The sequence below is a fragment of the Somniosus microcephalus genome, chromosome 2, assembly GCF_052327205.1.
Source record: "Somniosus microcephalus isolate GS21.2 chromosome 2, FLI_Smic_1.0, whole genome shotgun sequence".
NCBI classification, from domain to species: domain Eukaryota; kingdom Metazoa; phylum Chordata; class Chondrichthyes; order Squaliformes; family Somniosidae; genus Somniosus; species Somniosus microcephalus.
This window is the reverse complement of record NC_140988.1, coordinates 293,557,059-293,570,374: the sequence shown is the minus strand read 5'-3', so window position 1 is coordinate 293,570,374 and position 13,316 is coordinate 293,557,059.

Below are 13,316 nucleotides of genomic sequence, written 5' to 3'. Positions count from 1 at the left end.
TTCTGATCGTGGACCGCAGTTTTCCTCTTAGCTTTGGAACGCAGTGGCCCAGGGGCTCGGCATCAAGCTACATCGCACCACAGCCTACCATCCACAGGCGAATGGCCTGTGCGAATGATTTCACAGGTCGCTCAAAGCCGCACTGAGGGCCAGCCTCCAAGGCGCGGGATGGGTGGACAGGCTACCATGGGTCCTGTTGGGTCTTCGCACTGCACCCAAGGAAGACCTTCGCTCGTCCTCGGCAGAGCTCGTCTATGGCCAGCCGCTACGCGTACCAGGGGATTTCCTTCCGACTCCAACAGAGCCATGGTCCGCATCCAATCAACTCATCAGCCACCAGGAGGCCGCCAGGTGTTTTGCACCAGTACCAATGTCGCATCATGGCTTTCAGAGCTCCCACGTCCCAGCAGAGCTGAAGAACGCCGAATATGTGTTCATCCGTCACGAAGCTCATCGGGATCCGCTCAAGGCCCCTTACACTGGTCCTTTCCGTGTGCTAGAGCCGGGAGACAAAACTTTCTCGGTGAATATCGGCGGTAAACCGGACCACATTTCGGTTGACCGGTTGAAGCCGGTACACTTGGACCTTGACCACCCGGTCGAGACCGCACAGCCGCCAAAACGTGGCCGACCGCCCACAGTCGCCGTGCCGGATCAAGCGCAACCACCCGCCAGCCCGCCCGCCATCCAGCAGCTTCCACTGCAAATGTACAGAAGTCACTCTGACAGGCTTGTCAGGCCTCCTCGCCATTTCACTTTTTCTGTTAAAGACAATTCTGGGGGTCGCATGTGGCGGAACCACTAAGGGACTCCAATTAACTGTATATAATTCCCTTTAACAATATGTTAGCTACAGCCTGAGTCTGTATCTTTGTATATACTGTTTGCATGTACAGAGCGCGGTCCCTTTAAGAGCGCGGGCAAACGCGATGACATCACGCCGTTCATCACATGATCCCCACCGGCGGGAAAAACGTGATGACGTCATGACGCCAGCCACGGGACCGCCCAAGCAGTCCTCGTGGAGCCTCCGAACTGACTAGACCTGTATGCGTAGTTCTCTTGCATTTTGTTTTTTAAACTCAGTTAGTTTCACATTAAACATCATTTGTTTGATCGCCTGAGTCGACCTCAGTCTCTTGATAGGAACTAGACATTCCTACACTGTAAGAATTTTGTATGTTTCAATGAGATCACCTCTCATTCTTCTAAACTCTAGAGAATATAGGCCTAGTCTACTCAATCTTTCCTCATAGGACAATACCCCCATCCCAGGAATCAGTCTAGTGAACCTTTGTTACACCTCCTCTATAGCAAGTATATCCTTCCTTAGGTAAGGAGACCAAACCTGTACACAATACTCCAGGTGTGGTCTCACCAGGGCCTATATAATTGCAGTAAGACATCTTTATTCTTATGATCAAATCCTCTTGAAATAAAGGCCAACATACCATTTGCTTTCCGACGTGCTTGCTGTACCTGCATGTTAACTTTCAGTGATTCGTGTAATGGACATCCAGGTCCCTCTGAATACCAACATTTCCACATCTCTCACCATTTCAAAAATACTCTGCTTTTTTATTTTTCCTACCAAAGTGAATAACTTCATATTTCTCCACATTATATTCCATTTGCCATGTTCTTGCCCACTCACTTAGCCTGTCTATATCGCCTTGAAGCCTCTTTGATTCTTTGTGGTCGGGGAAGGAGACTCCCAAGCTGGGTATTGTCTCAGCCTTGGCCTGGGATCCACCAGGAGGTGAGTACAGTAGATGAAAGGAGGAATACTGGCTTCCCCACAAGAGGAAGTGTGGACCAGGTCCAGGCCTGGTTCTTTGCCTAGACCCCAGAAAAAACTTTGAAGATTCTGTCAACAGATTGTCCCCCTTACAAACAGGCCACTGGATCTTTCAAACTTTGTCCTTGCACCAGGGCTGTCATAGTTGCCTTAATGTTTGGCCTGTATTGGGTGAGGAGAGTCAGTGATGGAGGTTTGTGGAAGTCAAATCCAGGCACTTCAGCCACGATTGAGAGCCTAAATAACACCACAATATACAAAGTCCCAAAACCATATCAAAAAATCACTTAAGACTTCAAGTAAACTACAGGGTCTCTATTTATGGGAAAGCAGCCAATGCTTCTGTTCAAAAATTAATTAACTCAACGTTGCTTTAGGGACTGGAATAGGCTGTTTGAAATGTTAATATATACAGTTAGCAGATAGTCAAATAGTCAATTCTAGTCTCTCTGAATGTTGATTTCACGTCAACCACCTAGACAATGTTACAGTTTCAATTACTATTAGCTGTCAAAAACAAACATCTGACAGGACTGGACAGACTAGATGCAGGAAGGATGTTCCCGATGGTCGGGGAGGCCAGAACCAGGGGTCACAGTCTAAGGATAAGGGGTAGGCCATTTAGGACAGAAATGAGGAGGAATTTCTTCACCCAGAGAGTGGTGAACCTGTGGAATTCTCTACCACAGAAGGCAGTAGAAGCCAATTCATTAAATATATTCAAGAAGGAGTTGGATATATTTCTTAAGGCTAAAGGGATCCAGGGGTATGGGGAGAAAGCAGGGGCCGGGTACTGAAATTGGATGATCAGCCATGATCGCATTGAATGGTGGAGCAGGCTCGAGGGGCCGAATGGCCTACTACTGCTCCTATCTTCTATGTAACATACTACAGTATTAGGTGAGCAGAATATTTCAGTTCACACCATATTTACTTAAGCATTAAAATGGTTACCACTGTAATGGTCTGTCTATGCATAAGGTTCATCAAAAAGGCCTACATTTACATCAAAGAAACGACCTGAATATAATTCGTAGGCAGTCTCATGGTCCCTAGTTCCTGCCTTGGCTGTGCCACTAAAGTGAGGGAGCTGGGATGGGCTCCGTTAGTGTCATTTCCCACGTAACTTCCATTCGAAACTATTATTCAGAAACTGCTGGAAAAGATGTTTGAAAAGGACGACAAGGAATTTAGGGGGTGAAATTCGCCTCCTTCGCACCTGCAGTTAGCGCAAAGGGGTTATTGCCTGGTGGGGGGCAATAATAGCGCCTCCCGAGAAATTCGGTGGGGTGCTGCTGAGGCGCTAGCCAATAGCGGCGCACGCTGCCGGTAGCGCCGTGGGCCACTGCGCTGCCACCGATGATGTCATCGCCGAGCGACGTGACCCCTTACCGCCCCACCGCGGCCCCTTACCGCCCCACAGCAGAAATTTGGCTGCGCCCAGCAAGGCTGCCACGGGCGATGTCAGTGACAGCCTCGCAGGTCGCGAACATCGTTGACGGAACAGTAATTAAATGGGTGGTCCACTGCGCCCCGCGCTGCCACTTTTTCTTTTGGCCGACATCCAGGTCGGCCTCTCTTGGCGCCAGCCCGCCCGCCGTCCAGCAGCTTCCACTGCAAATGTACAGAAGTCACTCTGACAGGCTTGTCAGGCCTCCTCGCCATTTCACTTTTTCTGTTAAAGACAATTCTGGGGGTCGCATGTGGCGGAACCACTAAGGGACTCCAATTAACTGTATATAATTCCCTTTAACAATATGTTAGCTACAGCCTGAGTCTGTATCTTTGTATATACTGTTTGCATGTACAGAGCGCGGTCCCTTTAAGAGCGCGGGCAAACGCGATGACGTCACGCCGTTCATCACATGATCCCCCACCGGCGGGAAAAACGTGATGACGTCATGACGCCAGCCACGCGATCGCCCAAGCAGTCCTCGTGGAGCCTCCGAACTGACTAGACCTGTATGCGTAGTTCTCTTGCATTTTGTTTGTTAAACTCAGTTAGTTTCACATTAAACATCGTTTGTTTGATCGCCTGAGTCGACCTCAGTCTCTTGATAGGAACTAGACATTCCTACATTGGTGACCCCGACTTTTGCGAACGGTTTTCGCAGAAGGAACAAAGCATGGAAACAAACGCCGTTGCATTGAAGCTACCGCAATTCTGGGAGCAACAAGCGACCTCGTGGTTCATCCAGGTCGAAGCCCAGTTTGCACTATGGAACATCGTTGCGGATCAGACCCGTTACTTTTACGTGGTCTCCGCACTCGACAGCTCCACCGCCTCGCGGATCGTCAGCCTGCTTGAGAACCCCCCAGACGACCGCAAGTGTGAAACAATCAAGGCGCGATTGTTACAGGTCTTCGAGCTCATGGAGTCGGAGCGCGCCCGCCGACTGCTCGCTATGCCCGGCCTCGGGGACTCCAAGCCGTCTGAGCTCATGAGCCAAATGCTCACGCTCCTTGGCTCCGAACCGGAATGCTTCCTCTTTAGGGAGCTCTTCCTCAGTCAGTTACCGGAGCAAGTACAAGCTGCCCTGGCCAGGTCCGAAGTCACAGACTGCGCAGCGCTTGCTGCTGAAGCAGACAAGATTTTCGCGGTGACACAGCAGTACTGCACTGCCACGAGGTGCCCATCCCCCACAGACGCCGTCCCAGCTCCTCAACCTTCGGGGCTGTGCTTCTACCACGCACGGTTTGGCGCAAAAGCCAGATGTTGCCGTCCTCCCTGCAGCTTCTCTCCCCAAAAAAAACAACTGCAACCCCGCCAAAAGAAGAACGGGTCTGACGGGTGCCCCGCAGCTGCGATGGCAATTGGGAATGCTGGCAAGCTGTTCTTCATCACCGATTCCATCTCTGGTCGGCGATTCCTATGCGACACCGGCGCACAGTGCAGCATTCTACCCGCGTCCGCTATTGATGTACAAGCTGGGAGGCACGGCCTCTCACTCGAAGCGGCTAATGGCGGAGCTATCCGGACCTTCGGCAAACGGTGGGTCCAGGTGTGCTTCGGCGGCCAGCGATTTGTTTGGGAATTTGTTACGGCCAGGGTTTCACAAGCCATTCTCGGCGTGGATTTCCTGTGCGCCAACGGCCTCCTGGTCGATCTGCGGAACCAGCGGCTGATCAACGCGGCCATGTTTCACTCTATTCCTTGCCACCTTTGCAACACCATGTTGCGCACCGCCTCCTGCGCTTTCCCAACTCCGGATGAGTTCGCTCGCCTGCTCGGTGAATTTCCAGACCTGACCAGACCTACGTTCTCCTCTACGGCCACGAAGCATGGTGTGGAACACCACATCACCACCACCGGCGCCCCGGTCCACGCGCGGGCCTGGCGCCTCGAACCCGGCAAGCTGGCGGTCGCGAAGGTGGAGTTCGCTACGATGGAACGCCTGGGGATTATTCGCTGGTCCAATAGTCCCTGGTCTTCGCCTCTCCACATAGTACCGAAGCCTGGCGGCAGATGGCGGCCATGCGGCGACTATCGGTGACTTAACAACGCTACCACTCCTGATCGATACCCGATCCCCCACATTCAGGATTTCTCTGCCCATTTGGCTGGGAACACTGTGTTTTCCAAGGTGGATCTGGTCCGAGGCTACCACCAGGTCCCGGTACACCCGCAGGATGTGCAGAAGATCGCTGTCATCACCCCATTCGGCCTTTTTGAATTTTTGAGGATGCCTTTTGGGTTGAAGAATGCCACCCAGGCCTTCCAGCGCCTCATGGACTCCGTGCTGCGGGACCTCAAGTTCCTTTTCGTCTACTTGGACGACATCCTCGTGGCCAGTCGGAATAAGGAGGAACACATCGCGCACCTACGCACCCTCTTTCGACGCCTCAGCCAACACGGCCTGATTCTCAACCCGGCCAAGTGTCAGTTTGGTCTGCCCCACATTGATTTCCTGGGACATCGCATTACATCGGAGGGAACGGTGCCTTTGCAAGCGAAGGTAGAGGCGGTGACATCCTTTCCGCGCCCGCAGACCATCAAGGCCATACAGGAGTTCCTCGGGATGGTGAATTTTTACCACCGTTTCGTGCCTAAGGCAGCTCTGCTCATGCAGCCCCTGTACGAGGCCCTCAAGGGCAAGTCTGGCAAGGATCCAGTAAGCTGGACGGTCGACATGGACCGGGCGTTCATTGACACAAAAAGCGCCCTAGCCAACGCGACCATGCTGGCGCACCCGCTGCCAGGTGCCACCATCGCCCTCACCACCGACGCGTCAGACTACACCATCGGCGCAGTGCAGGAACAGTGGGTAAATGGAACGTGGCAACCGCTGGTGTTCTTCAGCCGTCAACTACGGTGAAACGAGCAGAAGTACAGTACCTTCGACCGGGAGTTGCTGGCTCTTTTTCTGGCCATCCGCCATTTCCGGTTCTTGCTGGAAGGACGTCCTTTCACTGCTTTTGTGGACCATAAGCCACTAACGTTCACTATGGCCAAGACCGCCGAACTGTGGTCAGCCCGACAACAACGTCAGCTAATGTTTATCTCCAAATTCACTACTGATATTCAGCACGTGGCCGGTAAAGACAACCTGGTGGCGGATTGCCTCTCCCGCGCGACCATTCAGGCAGTCCAGCTCAGCATCGACTATGCCCTCATGGCTGCGGATCAAGCCTCGGATCCAGAGGTGCAAGCTTACCGAACCAGCCCCTCTAGCCTCCAAGTGGCCGACGTCAAATTCCACGCCGCAGGCACCACGCTACTTTGTGACGTCTCCATAGGAGATCCTCGCCCTATCGTGCCAGTTGCCTGGCACCGCAAAGTGTTTGACACCATACACGGGTTGTCACACCCTGGCATGAAGGCCTCGCAAAGGCTGATGTCATCCAAGTTCGTTTGGCGGGGCATGCATATGGATGTCCGCGACTGGGCCAACACCTGCGTGGTCTGCCAAAAGGCCAAGGTGCAGCGTCACGTCAAAGCTCCATTGGCCACCTTCGCTGTTCCGGAGCGACAGTTCGATCGCATGAATGTGGACCTGGTGGGGCCACTTCCACCTTCTCATGAGTTTACACATATCTTTACGATGGTAGACCGCACCACTAGATGGCCAGAGGCAGTTCCCTTGTCGTCCACCACTTCGGCAGACGTAGCCAGGGCATTCATCTCCTCTTGGGTCGCCCGTTTTGGGGTACCGGCGGACATCTCTTCTGATCGTGGACCGCAGTTTTCCTCTTAGCTCTGGAACGCAGTGGCCCAGGGGCTCGGCATCAAGCTACATCGCACCACAGCCTACCATCCACAGGCGAATGGCCTGTGCGAATGATTTCACAGGTCGCTCAAAGCCGCACTGAGGGCCAGCCTCCAAGGCGCGGGATGGGTGGACAGGCTACCATGGGTCCTGTTGGGTCTTCGCACTGCACCCAAGGAAGACCTTCGCTCGTCCTTGGCAGAGCTCGTCTATGGCCAGCCACTACGCGTACCAGGGGATTTCCTTCCGACTCCAACAGAGCCATGGTCCGCATCCAATCAACTCATCAGCCACCAGGAGGCCGCCAGGTGTTTTGCACCAGTACCAATGTCGCATCATGGCTTTCAGAGCTCCCACGTCCCAGCAGAGCTGAAGAACGCCGAATATGTGTTCATCCATCACGAAGCTCATCGGGATCTGCTCAAGGCCCCTTACACTGGTCCTTTCCGTGTGCTAGAGCCGGGAGACAAAACTTTCTCGGTGAATATCGGCGGTAAACCGGACCACATTTCGGTTGACCGGTTGAAGCCGGTACACTTGGACCTTGACCACCCGGTCGAGACCGCACAGCCGCCAAAACGTGGCCGACCGCCCACAGTCGCCGTGCCGGATCAAGCGCAACCACCCGCCAGCCCGCCCGCCATCCAGCAGCTTCCACTGCAAATGTACAGAAGTCACTCTGACAGGCTTGTCAGGCCTCCTCGCCATTTCACTTTTTCTGTTAAAGACAATTCTGGGGGTCGCATGTGGCGGAACCACTAAGGGACTCCAATTAACTGTATATAATTCCCTTTAACAATATGTTAGCTACAGCCTGAGTCTGTATCTTTGTATATACTGTTTGCATGTACAGAGCGCGGTCCCTTTAAGAGCGCGGGCAAACGCGATGACATCACGCCGTTCATCACATGATCCCCACCGGCGGGAAAAACGTGATGACGTCATGACGCCAGCCACGGGACCGCCCAAGCAGTCCTCGTGGAGCCTCCGAACTGACTAGACCTGTATGCGTAGTTCTCTTGCATTTTGTTTTTTAAACTCAGTTAGTTTCACATTAAACATCATTTGTTTGATCGCCTGAGTCGACCTCAGTCTCTTGATAGGAACTAGACATTCCTACACTGTAAGAATTTTGTATGTTTCAATGAGATCACCTCTCATTCTTCTAAACTCTAGAGAATATAGGCCTAGTCTACTCAATCTTTCCTCATAGGACAATACCCCCATCCCAGGAATCAGTCTAGTGAACCTTTGTTACACCTCCTCTATAGCAAGTATATCCTTCCTTAGGTAAGGAGACCAAACCTGTACACAATACTCCAGGTGTGGTCTCACCAGGGCCTATATAATTGCAGTAAGACATCTTTATTCTTATGATCAAATCCTCTTGAAATAAAGGCCAACATACCATTTGCTTTCCGACGTGCTTGCTGTACCTGCATGTTAACTTTCAGTGATTCGTGTAATGGACATCCAGGTCCCTCTGAATACCAACATTTCCACATCTCTCACCATTTCAAAAATACTCTGCTTTTTTATTTTTCCTACCAAAGTGAATAACTTCATATTTCTCCACATTATATTCCATTTGCCATGTTCTTGCCCACTCACTTAGCCTGTCTATATCGCCTTGAAGCCTCTTTGATTCTTTGTGGTCGGGGAAGGAGACTCCCAAGCTGGGTATTGTCTCAGCCTTGGCCTGGGATCCACCAGGAGGTGAGTACAGTAGATGAAAGGAGGAATACTGGCTTCCCCACAAGAGGAAGTGTGGACCAGGTCCAGGCCTGGTTCTTTGCCTAGACCCCAGAAAAAACTTTGAAGATTCTGTCAACAGATTGTCCCCCTTACAAACAGGCCACTGGATCTTTCAAACTTTGTCCTTGCACCAGGGCTGTCATAGTTGCCTTAATGTTTGGCCTGTATTGGGTGAGGAGAGTCAGTGATGGAGGTTTGTGGAAGTCAAATCCAGGCACTTCAGCCACGATTGAGAGCCTAAATAACACCACAATATACAAAGTCCCAAAACCATATCAAAAAATCACTTAAGACTTCAAGTAAACTACAGGGTCTCTATTTATGGGAAAGCAGCCAATGCTTCTGTTCAAAAATTAATTAACTCAACGTTGCTTTAGGGACTGGAATAGGCTGTTTGAAATGTTAATATATACAGTTAGCAGATAGTCAAATAGTCAATTCTAGTCTCTCTGAATGTTGATTTCACGTCAACCACCTAGACAATGTTACAGTTTCAATTACTATTAGCTGTCAAAAACAAACATCTGACAGGACTGGACAGACTAGATGCAGGAAGGATGTTCCCGATGGTCGGGGAGGCCAGAACCAGGGGTCACAGTCTAAGGATAAGGGGTAGGCCATTTAGGACAGAAATGAGGAGGAATTTCTTCACCCAGAGAGTGGTGAACCTGTGGAATTCTCTACCACAGAAGGCAGTAGAAGCCAATTCATTAAATATATTCAAGAAGGAGTTGGATATATTTCTTAAAGCTAAAGGGATCCAGGGGTATGGGGAGAAAGCAGGGGCCGGGTACTGAAATTGGATGATCAGCCATGATCGCATTGAATGGCGGAGCAGGCTCGAGGGGCCGAATGGCCTACTACTGCTCCTATCTTCTATGTAACATACTACAGTATTAGGTGAGCAGAATATTTCAGTTCACACCATATTTACTTAAGCATTAAAATGGTTACCACTGTAATGGTCTGTCTATGCATAAGGTTCATCAAAAAGGCCTACATTTACATCAAAGAAACGACCTGAATATAATTCGTAGGCAGTCTCATGGTCCCTAGTTCCTGCCTTGGCTGTGCCACTAAAGTGAGGGAGCTGGGATGGGCTCCGTTAGTGTCATTTCCCACGTAACTTCCATTCGAAACTATTATTCAGAAACTGCTGGAAAAGATGTTTGAAAAGGACGACAAGGAATTTAGGGGGTGAAATTCGCCTCCTTCGCACCTGCAGTTAGCGCAAAGGGGTTATTGCCTGGTGGGGGGCAATAATAGCGCCTCCCGAGAAATTCAGTGGGGTGCTGCTGAGGCGCTAGCCAATAGCGGCGCACGCTGCCGGTAGCGCCGTGGGCCACTGCGCTGCCACCGATGATGTCATCGCCGAGCGACGTGACCCCTTACCGCCCCACCGCGGCCCCTTACCGCCCCACAGCAGAAATTTGGCTGCGCCCAGCAAGGCTGCCACGGGCGATGTCAGTGACAGCCTCGCAGGTCGCGAACATCGTTGACGGAACAGTAATTAAATGGGTGGTCCTCTGCGCCCCGCGCTGCCACTTTTTCTTTTGGCCGACATCCAGGTCGGCCTCTCTTGGCGCCAGCCCGCCCGCCGTCCAGCAGCTTCCACTGCAAATGTACAGAAGTCACTCTGACAGGCTTGTCAGGCCTCCTCGCCATTTCACTTTTTCTGTTAAAGACAATTCTGGGGGTCGCATGTGGCGGAACCACTAAGGGACTCCAATTAACTGTATATAATTCCCTTTAACAATATGTTAGCTACAGCCTGAGTCTGTATCTTTGTATATACTGTTTGCATGTACAGAGCGCGGTCCCTTTAAGAGCGCGGGCAAACGCGATGACGTCACGCCGTTCATCACATGATCCCCCACCGGCGGGAAAAACGTGATGACGTCATGACGCCAGCCACGCGATCGCCCAAGCAGTCCTCGTGGAGCCTCCGAACTGACTAGACCTGTATGCGTAGTTCTCTTGCATTTTGTTTGTTAAACTCAGTTAGTTTCACATTAAACATCGTTTGTTTGATCGCCTGAGTCGACCTCAGTCTCTTGATAGGAACTAGACATTCCTACATTGGTGACCCCGACTTTTGCGAACGGTTTTCGCAGAAGGAACAAAGCATGGAAACAAACGCTGTTGCATTGAAGCTACCGCAATTCTGGGAGCAACAAGCGACCTCGTGGTTCATCCAGGTCGAAGCCCAGTTTGCACTATGGAACATCGTTGCGGATCAGACCCGTTACTTTTACGTGGTCTCCGCACTCGACAGCTCCACCGCCTCGCGGATCGTCAGCCTGCTTGAGAACCCCCCAGACGACCGCAAGTGTGAAACAATCAAGGCGCGATTGTTACAGGTCTTCGAGCTCATGGAGTCGGAGCGCGCCCGCCGACTGCTCGCTATGCCCGGCCTCGGGGACTCCAAGCCGTCTGAGCTCATGAGCCAAATGCTCACGCTCCTTGGCTCCGAACCGGAATGCTTCCTCTTTAGGGAGCTCTTCCTCAGTCAGTTACCGGAGCAAGTACAAGCTGCCCTGGCCAGGTCCGAAGTCACAGACTGCGCAGCGCTTGCTGCTGAAGCGGACAAGATTTTCGCGGTGACACAGCAGTACTGCACTGCCACGAGGTGCCCATCCCCCACAGACGCCGTCCCAGCTCCTCAACCTTCGGGGCTGTGCTTCTACCACGCACGGTTTGGCGCAAAAGCCAGATGTTGCCGTCCTCCCTGCAGCTTCTCTCCCCAAAAAAAACAACTGCAACCCCGCCAAAAGAAGAACGGGTCTGACGGGTGCCCCGCAGCTGCGATGGCAATTGGGAATGCTGGCAAGCTGTTCTTCATCACCGATTCCATCTCTGGTCGGCGATTCCTATGCGACACCGGCGCACAGTGCAGCATTCTACCCGCGTCCGCTATTGATGTACAAGCTGGGAGGCACGGCCTCTCACTCGAAGCGGCTAATGGCGGAGCTATCCGGACCTTCGGCAAACGGTGGGTCCAGGTGTGCTTCGGCGGCCAGCGATTTGTTTGGGAATTTGTTACGGCCAGGGTTTCACAAGCCATTCTCGGCGTGGATTTCCTGTGCGCCAACGGCCTCCTGGTCGATCTGCGGAACCAGCGGCTGATCAACGCGGCCATGTTTCACTCTATTCCTTGCCACCTTTGCAACACCATGTTGCGCACCGCCTCCTGCGCTTTCCCAACTCCGGATGAGTTCGCTCGCCTGCTCGGTGAATTTCCAGACCTGACCAGACCTACGTTCTCCTCTACGGCCACGAAGCATGGTGTGGAACACCACATCACCACCACCGGCGCCCCGGTCCACACGCGGGCCTGGCGCCTCGAACCCGGCAAGCTGGCGGTCGCGAAGGTGGAGTTCGCTACGATGGAACGCCTGGGGATTATTCGCTGGTCCAATAGTCCCTGGTCTTCGCCTCTCCACATAGTACCGAAGCCTGGCGGCAGATGGCGGCCATGCGGCGACTATCGGTGACTTAACAACGCTACCACTCCTGATCGATACCCGATCCCCCACATTCAGGATTTCTCTGCCCATTTGGCTGGGAACACTGTGTTTTCCAAGGTGGATCTGGTCCGAGGCTACCACCAGGTCCCGGTACACCCGCAGGATGTGCAGAAGATCGCTGTCATCACCCCATTCGGCCTTTTTGAATTTTTGAGGATGCCTTTTGGGTTGAAGAATGCCACCCAGGCCTTCCAGCGCCTCATGGACTCCGTGCTGCGGGACCTCAAGTTCCTTTTCGTCTACTTGGACGACATCCTCGTGGCCAGTCGGAATAAGGAGGAACACATCGCGCACCTACGCACCCTCTTTCGACGCCTCAGCCAACACGGCCTGATTCTCAACCCGGCCAAGTGTCAGTTTGGTCTGCCCCACATTGATTTCCTGGGACATCGCATTACATCGGAGGGAACGGTGCCTTTGCAAGCGAAGGTAGAGGCGGTGACATCCTTTCCGCGCCCGCAGACCATCAAGGCCATACAGGAGTTCCTCGGGATGGTGAATTTTTACCACCGTTTCGTGCCTAAGGCAGCTCTGCTCATGCAGCCCCTGTACGAGGCCCTCAAGGGCAAGTCTGGCAAGGATCCAGTAAGCTGGACGGTCGACATGGACCGGGCGTTCATTGACACAAAAAGCGCCCTAGCCAACGCGACCATGCTGGCGCACCCGCTGCCAGGTGCCACCATCGCCCTCACCACCGACGCGTCAGACTACACCATCGGCGCAGTGCAGGAACAGTGGGTAAATGGAACGTGGCAACCGCTGGTGTTCTTCAGCCGTCAACTACGGTGAAACGAGCAGAAGTACAGTACCTTCGACCGGGAGTTGCTGGCTCTTTTTCTGGCCATCCGCCATTTCCGGTTCTTGCTGGAAGGACGTCCTTTCACTGCTTTTGTGGACCATAAGCCACTAACGTTCACTATGGCCAAGACCGCCGAACTGTGGTCAGCCCGACAACAACGTCAGCTAATGTTTATCTCCAAATTCACTACTGATATTCAGCACGTGGCCGGTAAAGACAAACTGGTGGCG